Source organism: Opisthocomus hoazin, unplaced genomic scaffold (assembly GCF_030867145.1).
Source record: "Opisthocomus hoazin isolate bOpiHoa1 unplaced genomic scaffold, bOpiHoa1.hap1 HAP1_SCAFFOLD_408, whole genome shotgun sequence".
Classification (NCBI taxonomy): domain Eukaryota; kingdom Metazoa; phylum Chordata; class Aves; order Opisthocomiformes; family Opisthocomidae; genus Opisthocomus; species Opisthocomus hoazin.
In genome coordinates, this window is record NW_027448755.1 from 9,956 (window position 1) to 21,976 (window position 12,021).

The 12,021-nt window shown below is 44.2% G+C and overlaps 1 long non-coding RNA gene across 1 annotated transcript; it reads right to left on the reverse strand.

Annotated features, from left to right (window-relative positions):
- On the reverse strand, positions 1-11,202 carry LOC142359264 (uncharacterized). Its single transcript, XR_012762220.1, has 3 exons — positions 10,588-11,202; positions 1,838-1,984; positions 1-165 (listed from the first exon to the last, which is right to left on the reverse strand). It is a non-coding gene; the product is annotated as an uncharacterized LOC142359264 (long non-coding RNA).
- Between the last annotated feature and the right edge of the window lie 819 nt (positions 11,203-12,021).

Consider the following 12,021-nt stretch of genomic DNA (forward strand, 5'->3'; position numbering starts at 1 on the left):
CTGTGTGAAGTCTATGAGGTTTTGCAAATCAATATCATCTCGGTATGCTCTGATGTTGTTGTTTATAAAGAAATACAGCTGGTCCTTTATCCAGTCTTTGAAAACAAACGCTAGAACACCAGCAGTGAGCTCCAAGAAGAAAATAATTCCAAGAAACACAGAAAACTATAAAGAAAAAGAAAAAGGTTAAAGTTATGTTGCTTTATAACCAAAACCTTATTTTCAAGGCTCACAATTGTGTTCAGTGTTAGGGCTTTATCCTTTTCAGCGCAAGTTCAAGCTATTCTAGCACACATGAAATTTTAAATTAAAACTGTACCATTTTTAATTAGGGTTCTAGTACAGGAATCTTCAGTCTATTCTAATAAATAATAAAAATGCCAACAAATTCAAACTTTGGACACTTCATTGGGATTTTCAAAGAGGTCCAAGAGAATTCGCCGTAAATTTCAACAGAGATGGCTACTCACCACCTGTAGGGCCCTCTGAAAACTTGTCTTAAATTTCTACGTAGGCACTTACCTTTTCAAAGGCATAAACAACCAACAGTGCCAGTGAAATGCTTTCTAAGCAACTTCTCTTTAGACACCTTCATTGGTAAAGCTTTGCCTAAGCAGACAAAGCAAAACTTGGTAACAGCAGAAATTAATTAATGACTAAGTTGGAGCAGAATGTCTATGGAATGACTCACATCCACATTAAAACCAAATGAAGCTGCTGTGATTAATGCAAATGCAATGGATGCCAAAGGCATTACTAATGATGTGCCACTTTCTCTAACCATCTCCACTGAGTCTACGCTGTTTTAAAAGACAAAGGGGTCCTCGTATACTGGAAGTCCATCCCTTTTGCAACTGTGCTTATGAGTTTCATTTTAGTATGCTCTCTGTGTTTGTTAATTTTTAATTTCTCCTGCAGCTGCTGTATAGGAAGCTATTTCTGGTACAGCAGATGGGTTCATTTTAGGCGAGCTAAGAGAAGCGAGAAAGGGGAGAAAAAAAGTGCTACAGTAGCTCCCCCCCCCCTTTTTTTTAAGCAACACAAGAGTAAACTAGAACTATCCCAAGCTGCTTTATAAATGTTTCAACAACTGTAACTCTCAACTCCCCTTATACAAGGTGTCTACAGTAGCCAAATATGTCATTTCAAGGCAGTTGTTTCACTGGAAACCTTTTCACATATATATTATCAGTTAATGGTTATGAAGACACAACTACTACCGAGGCTGTGCTCACCTCTGGAAGCTGAGGTGGTGGAGGAAAGAATCTTAAATTGATCTAAAATGGAACACAATACTCTCAAGCCCCAGCACAACAGTAAACAATGAAGCCTTTTCAAATTAACTAAACAGTACAGAATTGAGGATTTCAGCAAGCCACTTCTCGTAACAGTCCTATTCTCTTCTGTACCACGAGGGGCACTTGCAGAGCAGAAATCACACGGGTCACATTCAGTGGTGTATCTATATTCCTCACATTTCATAGGCAGCTTCTTATGGACTCAAAGTTCAACATGCAGATTCTTAGCAGAAGTTTCTCTCTTTTCATGACAGGAAAGCAAGTTGTTAGGCTATATCCATATGAAAGTAAGTAGTTCCATGTTATGATTCTTACCATCAGTTAGTTTCAAACCTTAAAAAAACCTAACAGTAAGTACCAGAGACTGAAGAGCTGTAAACAGTTAAGTAAAAGCAATTCACAGAACAGTACTCGCACATCAGATAACACCTTCCACTTCCCAAAAGACATCTTAAAAATCTTTACACAGTTAAGCAGAAACAGACAACATGACTTATGCTATATAACTGATGAACACCACAGTTGCAAAGGCTACTTACAAACTTGAGTAGAAAGGTATTCTCTCGCAAAGCTCCAATGCATCCTGCAAATCCCAAAATGAACATAACTCCTCCTACCACTAGGAAGAGCCAAACTGGATCAAAGCCTCCCAGGTCAGTGATGGAAGAGATATTGGACAGCACTCCCTGGGAAAGAAACAATGCCATGGGATAACAAGTATGTTCAGTTTTCAGTTGTACAACTTCTGCTTGCATTTTTCTTTTTAAAAAGGTAGAAGACTACAGCAGTGTTCTGCAGTACAGCAAGAAAATACAGTTAAAATCTTTGCACTCAAATAAGATAAAAAGGGCTATTACGTACAATATTTCTGAATCGACACATGGAATGAATAACAAAACGTGCTTCTAGAGTCCTCTGTGAGAAACCCACAGGGCATTTTGCTGCTTCTGTAGCTATGAGAATTAGTCTGCCACAAAGTCAGAACAGATATTTGAACAAAACAACTCCATCTTACTGCCCATGCTGAGAAGCATTTTAGGTATCATATACATTGTTTATGTAAGCAGAGTTACACATGTTACGACCGAAAAAGCAGTCAATAGCAAGAACACCACTTTGACTTCAGCATTTATGCTCAGTATTTGCAGCAATTTGCAGAAATTAAAAGTGAGCTCCTAGGTTGCAGCACCTTGCAACAACGAATGTTACACCAAAATTTGACAAACTAGATACCTAGCCAATTCAACTTCAGGCATCTACAGTGCCAAAACCTCATATAAATAACATATGGCTACTGATTAATCAGCAGGGAAAATTTTAAAATAACATTAAGTCTCTTAGTAGGACATAAGGCAGTTTAAGGACTTGTCTTGGGAGATGGTTTGCACTAACTTAGATTAGACCTATCGCAAGGTAAACCACACATGCTATGTTTTAGACAGGACAGCAGAGGCTGCTTGTAATGCCACTGTCCCCCTAGAAGCAGAGCTTCGGTTGCGACGCCAGCAGGAACGCCTGAGGAACTATTTTAATTTTTTGAACACGTTTTAACCAGAGTTTGGCTGATGTTGAACAGATGGGTCATATAAAGAAGTAAATACAAAGTCTTCCTTCCAGTGAGTTTGCACAGGAACAGTTACAGTTTCCTAAACCCTTTCGGCAGCAAAAAAGCTGAAGTATCACTGTTTCTTCATTCAGCTCCCCAGTGCTGTAGGTCAATGCAAAGCACACTGCTGCAGCAGACATTTCTCCACGTGTTTCTCAATGAAGCCTGAATCCAGGCTGAGTTCTTTGGACTACTGCTTTCCATACTAACTCCTGAATGAAGCTGTGGCTTGAAAAGCAACAATACACACCTTTACTTCTACAGCTCCTTATCTGCAGAATTAAGCTCTTCACCCTTTTCCTCTTTCTTATTGATATCCCCTTTGCTTCTTTGAAATAGTCCCAAAATGGCAATAATTTTGAAGGAAGTTATTATGACCTCATTTCCAAAAGTTGTTAGTAACACTGTTAACTGTTGACAGCCATGGCTTTAGACATGTGATTTTATTTTTTTAATATATATATATATACTCAGTTTAGACCATCCAGAATACATAAATAGTCATATAATCAATACCTCTTGTATTCCACATAGTCTGCAACTACTTTCATAATTTCCCAAGCACAACAGACACTGAGCAAGCAGTAACCGAAGACAGTACTTAAAAGTTTTTAATTCTGCAGACAACAGTCTAGATAAAACAGACACGTGAATTTCTCCAATACACACAGCATGGAGCCTTGGAAAAGGCCAGCATGCTAAAAGCAGAGGAAAAGCTGACTACACCCCAATCCTAAAGTACAAACAATAAAACAACAGCATGAACAGCATTCTCAAGCCAGATTCTCCTCCCCGTTATTACAGAAGGCTACTATCTGACAGAGAAGGATAAAAAAAACTTTAAAAAAATCACATTCATCACTTTCCTCCTACATTACATATAGTACTAGTCTTATTGTCATTCACTAAAAAGACAAAAATAGACGTAAGGCATGATTTAACACAACATTGCTCAAAGCCAGTATTGCTATCGAAGCAGACTAGTTAGCACATTCCTTTTTCGAACTAACTACTGATGAGATCACAGAATCACAGAATCACAGAATAGTAGGGGTTGGAAGGGACCTCTGTGGGTCATCTAGTCCAACCCCCCTGCCGAAGCAGGGTCACCTACAGCAGGCTGCACAGGATCTTGTCCAGGCGGGTCTTGAATATCTCCAGAGAAGGAGACTCCACAACCTCCCTGGGCAGCCTGTTCCAGTGCTCCGTCACCCTCAGAGGGAAGAAGTTCCTCCTCATGTTCAGACGGAACTTCCTGTGCCTCAGTTTGTGCCCATTGCCCCTTGTCCTGTCACTGGGCACCACTGAAAAGAGCTTGGCCCCATCCTCCTGACACCCACCCTTCAGATATTTGTAGGCATTTATAAGGTCCCCTCGCAGCCTTCTCTTCTTCAGGCTGAACAAGCCCAGTTCCCTCAACCTCTCCTCGTAGTGGAGATGCTCCAGTCCCCTCACCATCCTTGTAGCCCTCCGCTGGACTCTCTCCAGTAGCTCTTCATCCTTCTTGAACTGGGGAGCCCAGAACTGGACACAGTACTCTAGATGAGGCCTCACCAGGGCAGTGTAGAGGGGAAGGAGAACCTCCCTTGTCCTGCTGGCCACACTCTTCTTGATGCACCCCAGGATCCCATTGGCTTTCTTGGCAGCCAGGGCACACTGCTGGCTCATGGTTAACCTGTCGTCCACCAGGACACCCAGGTCCCTCTCTGCAGAGCTGCTCTCCAGCAGGTCCACCCCAAGCCTGTACTGGTGCATGAGGTTGTTCCTCCCCAGGTGCAGGACCCTGCACTTGCCCTTGTTGAACCTCATCAGGTTGCTCTCTGCCCAACTTTCCAGCCTATCCAGGTCACGCTGAATGGCAGCACAGCCTTCCGGTGTATCTACCACACCTCCCAGTTTGGTGTCATCAGCAAACTTGCTGAGGGTACATTCTAACTCTTCATCCAGGTCGTTGATGAAGAAGTTAAACAAGACTGGGCCCAGTACTGACCCCTGAGGGACACCACTTGTCACCAGCCTCCAACTAGACTCAGCGCCGCTGATGACAACCCTCTGAGTTCTGCCATTCAGCCAGTTCTCTATCCACTTCACCGACCACTCATCCAGCCCACACTTCCTCAGCTTCCCCAGGAGGATATCATGGGAGACTGTGTCGAAAGCCTTGCTGAAGTCAAGGTAGATAACATCCACAGCTCTCCCTTCGTCTACCCAGCCAGTCATGTCATTGTAGAAAGCTATCAGATTGGTCAGGCATGATTTCCCCTTGGTGAATCCATGCTGACTACTCCTGATAACCTTCTTTTCTTCCACTTGCTTGTTGATGATGGCCTCCAGGATAAGCTGCTCCATCACCTTTCCCGGGATGGAGGTGAGGCTGACCGGCCTGTAGTTCCCTGGGTCCTCCTTCTTGCCCTTTTTGAAGATTGGAGTGACATTGGCCTTTCTCCAGTCCTCGGGCACCTCTCCTGTCCTCCAGGACCTCTCAAAGATGATGGAGAGTGGCTCAGCAATGACATCCGCCAGCTCCCTCAGCACTCGTGGGTGCATTCCATCGGGGCCCATGGATTTGTGGACATCCAGATCGCTTAAGCGATCCCTCACACAGTCCTCCTCGACCAAGGGAAAGTCGTTCTCTTTGTAGGCTTCATCTCTTCCCTCCGGGGCCTGGGATTCCTGAGGGCCAGCCTTAGCACTGAAGACTGAAGCAAAGAAGGCATTCAGTAGTTCTGCCTTCTCCGCATCCTCCGTCACCAGGACACCCTCCTCATTCAGCAGCCGCCCCACGTTGTCCCTAGCCTTCCTTTTGCTGCTGATGTAGTTGAAGAACCCCTTCTTGTTGTTTTTGACATCCCTTGCCAGCTTCAATTCCAGGTGAGCCTTGGCCTTCCTCGTCGCATCCCTGCATGCTCTCACCACGTTTCTGTACTCTTCCCAAGTGGCCTGTCCCTCTTTCCACATTCTATGCACCTTTCTCTTCTGCCTGATCTCCGCTAGAAGCTCCTTGTTTAACCATGCAGGTCTCCTGCCTCCTTTGCTAAATTTCTTTCTCAGGGGGATGCATTGCTTCTGTGCATGGAAGAAGTGTTGTTTAAAAAGCGACCAGCACTCATGGACCCCCCTGCCTTCGAGAGCCCTGGCCCACGGGATTCCTCCCAGTAGCTCCTTGAAGAGGGCAAAGTCAGCCCTCCTGAGGTCCAGGGTTTTGATCCTGCTTATCGCCCTGCTTCCTCCACGCAGGATCCTGAACTCGACCATTTCATGGTCACTGCAGCCGAGTCTACCTCCAACCTCCACGTCCTCCACCAGTCCCTCCTTGTTTGTTAACACGAGGTCCAGCAGCGCGCCTTTCCTTGTTGGTTCCTCCACCACTTGCATCAGAAAGTTATCATCAATGCTCTGTAGGAACCTCCTGCATTGCGCCTGCCTAGCTGTATGGTCTTCCCAGCTGATGTCAGGGTGGTTGAAGTCCCCCATGAGAACCAGAGCCTGTGACTGTGAGGCTGCTTGCAGCTGCCTGTAGAAGGCCTCATCAACCTCCTCCTCCTGGTCAGGTGGCCTATAGTATACACCCACCGTAATGTCACCCATGTGAGCCTGTCCCTTAATTCTAACCCACAAGCTTTCAACTCCTTCTTCACTTGCCCCCAGGCCAAGCTCAATGCATTCCAGTACATTCAGATGGTACAAGCCAAGCTGAAATGAACACCTACCCATCTCAACACTTCAATCAACTTGAGCAAAAGTTTTCCACTACTTTTGCTTCATGAAATTTGTGACAGAAATCAAAGACATAACTTTCTGTCTAAGACTACAAGCAAAATAAACAGTATAATCCAGTAACACACAAACCTTTGAAAAAGTTATGGCCTTGGCCATGCAGAAGTCAGGAAACATGAGCTCTGCCCCAAGCGACTGCTAAAATGGCAAGTTTCCTGATGACACCAAACTGGCAGGTGTGGTAGATACACCAGAAGGCTGTGCTGCCATTCAGCATGACCTGGACAGGCTGGAAAGTTGGGCAGAGAGGAACCTGATGAAGTTCAACAAGGGCAAGTGCAGGGTCCTGCACCTGGGGAGGAACAACCCCATGCATCAGTACAGGCTTGGGGCGGACCTGCTGGAGAGCAGCTCTGCAGAGAGGGACCTGGGTGTCCTACTGGACGACAGGTTGACCATGAGCCAGCAGTGTGCCCTGGCTGCCAAGAAGCCCAATGGCATTCTGGGATGCATTAGGAGGAGTGTGGCCAGCAGGTCGAGGGAGGTTCTCCTTCCCCTCTACACTGCCCTAGTGAGGCCCCATCTGGAGTACTCTGTCCAGTTCTGGGCTCCCGACTTGAAGAAAGATGAGGAGCTACTGGAGAGAGTCCAGCAGAGGGCTACAAGGATGGTGAGGGGACCAGAGCATCTCTCCTACGAGGAGAGGCTGAGGGAGCTGGGCTTGTTCAGCCTGAAGAAGAGAAGGCTGCGAGGGGACCTAATAAATGCTTACAAATATCTGAAGGGTGGGTGTCAGGAGGATGGGGCCAAGCTCTTTTCAGTGGTGTCCAGCGACAGGACAAGGGACAATGGGCACAAACTGAAGCATAGGAAGTTCCGTCTGAACATGAGGAAGAACTTCCCTCTGAGGGTGACGGAGCACTGGAACAGGCTGCCCAGGGAGGTGGTAGAGTCTCCTTCTCTGGAGATATTCAAGACCCGCCTAGACAAGGTCCTCTACAACCTACTGTGGGTGACCCTGCTTGGGCAGGAGGGTTGGACTAGATGACCCACAGAGGTCCCTTCCAACCCCTGTGATTCTGTGATTCTTCACAAAGTTTTTAAGTCCTTTCTATGCTTCCCCTCTGTGCCTGTATAGTTACCATAAAATGTGAAGAAATTTTGCCTTAAAGCAAACACTACTACTCATTTCTTTTAACATGACCTGATTTTGGAATTAATGGACTGTAGTGTAGTAGAGCCAGAAAACAGTCACTGGAGAAAGACTGTTGCCTTTGTATTATAATTATTTTACTTAAAAAAAAAAAATATCCAAGAAGAATGAACAGTCATTTAAGTCCCTCCTCATAAGACACTTTGTCTTCCCTTAAAAAAAAAACCTTCAAACCTAAAAAAGCCACCATACCAAACTAACAAAAAAACCCCTCAAACAACCCCCCCAAAAAAACCCACAGCAAATTAATATGTTTAATCAAGTTCCTTCCACAGGAAAAGAAGAAATCCAAGTTAAATTCAGCTCACATTTCTGGACAGAGTGAAGCTAGGGATAATATAAAAAGGTGTTAGTGAGAAGAAATATACTACTTTGCATTTTGTCACACTTCCATTAAAAGTTGATGACAATAAAATTTACTCAGTCAGTTGTATATTGCCTTTCTGATCATGTCCTTTCCCACTTAACTTGATTTTCTAGCACTGCCAGGCTCTTAGCACCCCGGCATGCCACAGGTTGGCCAGCCACCCACCAAAAGTCACTAATTGCTGGTCTCCTCAGGCTCCAGATCCTCAGGGTAGCTATGATCTGACATTTACTGAAACAGAACAGCACAAGCTTTATCTGCCATTGCTCGCCGTCTTTGGAAAGCACCTCTGAGTGCATCTTTTGCTAGACCACATATATCAATCATAAGCCTAGCTTGCATAAACCCCAAATAACACACCCTGACAGCACAAAGCACGTACCCCATAATTCTCGTTTGTGTTCCCTCCATATGAATCCCAAGTCCTGAGTATTCCGGACAGACATCTCGGGATATACAATCTTCAGAGAGGCTTTGGCAATAAAACAGTAGCTAGCAGCAGGAATGACAAACACAGACAATGCTCTGTGGTTACAGCTAGAGATGCACAGAGGCAGTCTGACAGAAGATGGCTGCTTACTGCTGAAATACGGTTTTCAAGTCTTGTTTTTTTCTGGACACTTACAAATAGGGTCTTTGAAGAGACAGTGGTGCAATACTTCAAAGAAAAGCATATTTTGCTTCAAGAAGCAAGGGAATGACCGGGGAATATTATCTCACTTTATGCTGTTAAGAAGAACTAAACATACAGTCCTACAGGCACATACTTTTCCTACCCACCACAAGTTCCTATAATGTCTGCTACCACAGTAGTCAGTATTTTTTGGCTGCAATAGCTGCTTCTGGGGAAAGTTTGTCAGAGAGGTACAAATTCCTGGTAGCAACCAGTTCTGTCTTCATCCTATCTTTAGCCAAAAGCAGAAGAGAATATTTCCAGAGGTGCTTAGGCAGAGGATCAGGAATCTCATATTCTAACATTGCATCCTCCAGTGACATGCTCTGAATCCTCAGGGTGACCAGTCAGTCACAGAATATATGGTGACTGTCTGTTGACTGATCTCTTGCATCAATGTAAAACCTAAACAAACCACCTGTAAATCCTTTAAAGTGAGGCTTTCCACAAATCCAAAGTATTTTTCTCAGCGATACTACTGCAGTAGTCCACTCTAACCTTTACTGTTAAATAGTTGCAAGTACTACTGATGCTGTAGCATCTGAAAGAAGGAAATATTTTTTTTCCTAAATCCACATTCCCATCTTGGAAGTATGGTTATTTTTCTAGGGTACACACACATCACTTTCTTGGTAGTTTAGGCATGTGTGTAATCTTTATTTGGCAGTAAACACTTTGTGCTAAACTACACACTCTAATACTTTTCTTCTCACGATGGCGTCAATCCAGAGCTCTGCTATAGTCCCACAAGGAGAGCCAGTAGGACATGTTCCCTGGCTCATTTCCAGCTCATCTGTTTGCTCCGTTTCCCCACCCTCAATTGCCTGTTGTACGTTACAGCGCCTGGGTTATTATTTAACATTTTAATCCACCACAAGTCAAACATTGGAGTAGTGAAGCAACAAAAGCATCATCCATAATTGAAGTAAAATCAATAATAGTGAAGTTATGAAAAAGTTTCTTTATGTGTGAAATGGTACTTCACTTCAATCACTACAACACAACGATGTAGGCATGGAACAGAAAAGACTGATCTCATATTCCAACCCCACCCTAAATTCAGGAGAGCAAGTAAAGTGAAACAGTAGGACCCGCTCTTTTCTCCAACAAAAGGATGGGGGGAAGAGACATTGGTGGTGCCTTCTGCCACACCAAGAAACACGAGACAGAACTAAGTCAGGTCTGCCAGAAGCTCCTGCAGAACTGCAGTCTTAAAGTATATGCACAGGCAGAAAAAAGCGTCTACAAGAGATGCCTGAATCCAGCGACAGATCCTCTGCTGCCATGCTGGTTTTTTCCCACCGTCAGAGCCCTCCCCCCTGAATCTCATGCATAGCCCAAGCAAGAACAAGGCAAAGGAAAAATGCTGGTCTTGAAGACAGTAACTCAAGAAGGGTCCTCCTAATATTATAGCTGCACTATTGCTTGCCTTTATCCCTCCCATCAACAAAGAAAAAGGAAGCAACAGTCACTCAGAAAATCAATAAGGGTGTACACCCCTCACCCCTTCTCCATCTTGTGCTCTTTAAGATCATCAGGGCAATTTGCACCACTTTCCAGGGACAGATCTCAGACTGCAGCTCCTACCTTTCATGTACATCCACATTAGCATTTCAGGTTAGATTCAGGAGTCCATTTAAAGGGATTGCACACAAGCTATGCTTCGGTTCACACCAGGGAACAGTCCCAAAGCACACAGACTAGGTTACTTACAAATGAAGATGTGCCCCTGGAACATAACTCCTGCTCCAGCCACCAGCAGGCATTCAGTCCATGAGATCACGCTTGAACTAGGCCGAAGAAAAATCAAACCTTTCAAATCCTGTAGAGTGTGCAGATTGTGTCTTTTAACACCATTCCTCTCCTACTGGTCCACACTACTTGCACTCAGCAGATTTGGCCTTTGCATGCTGAACCCAGAAAGTTACTTGAATTTCTCCAGAATGTATGGATGCCAACACAACTTCTTGGTTGGAGCAGTGCCCCAGTGTTGGCACACTTACACGATCTGACTGCGTTCCTGGTTCCCAATGAGGCCAAAAAAAGGGAGTCACAAGTGCATTCACAAACAAGGGAGATTTCCAGGCCACCTGTGGCTGTGGCTAGTGTAGAGAATCCACTGCCACATTCACGTCTCAAAAATGTTCCTGGAAGTTTGCTACACCATTGCTTCTCTCTGGAACAGCTGATTTCACAGGCACAGTACCATCTCCAAGTGAAAACACTGTAGCCAGCAGCAATTTTGAAAAGCTGACCCAGTAATGAAAATTCAAGGTATCTTGAGTCAGACAACTTAGGACAATCATCATCCTAGGGAACAAAGAGTTGATACACTGTGATAGTATATGGAATTTGGCCCACAGGAGTGCATGTAAAGGAACAGGACTCAACACATCAGTCCCCATGACAAATAACATCTCAGAGGGCTATTAAAAAGTAAAACGAAGCAACCAACACCAGTAGAATAGGACAAATGGGCTCTTTTTTTTCCATGTCTTCCAAGATGGGAAAACCTTCTCTGCTGCAGAATCCCATTACGGGGTGGGGCGGCGAACACACACAAAAAAAAGCAGATGGTCAGAAAAAGGTTCAGCAATACAAGATTTTCTGAAGCATTTCTTCTCTGCAAACAGAGGATTAGCCTTTCCACAAGCTCATCTGCAGGACTTAGAATCACTGACAAACAAGAACATATGGATGTGATGGGAAATAAAAGTATTTCCAAATGCATGATTTTAAAACAGAAAAATGTCTCTCTACTTTGTTAGTCATAAAATCTATGCAGTTTCTCCACGCTGTGCATCTGAATGAGCATGGAGAACAGAACAACAGTCACTGGAACACGCCAGATTAATTTCACTCCAGAATTTTGTCTCTGCAAGCAAGAAACTAGATGGGAGGATGTTTACAAATATTATTTTCTTGATTTTTCTTGGTTTTGCATTTCAAACAGCAAACAGCAATAGTAGCAGAAGTTTATTTTTCAAGTGTTTAGGGAAGAACTAGTCTAGCTTTCTTGTCATGACAAAGCAGAGTTTAATAGGTAAATAACTGGCATAAATACACCTCAAAATCACAGTGCTTTCCTTCTAAAAACTCCCTCTCCATGGACAGTCTTATAAGGTCTCAGAAGACATAACAGCATTT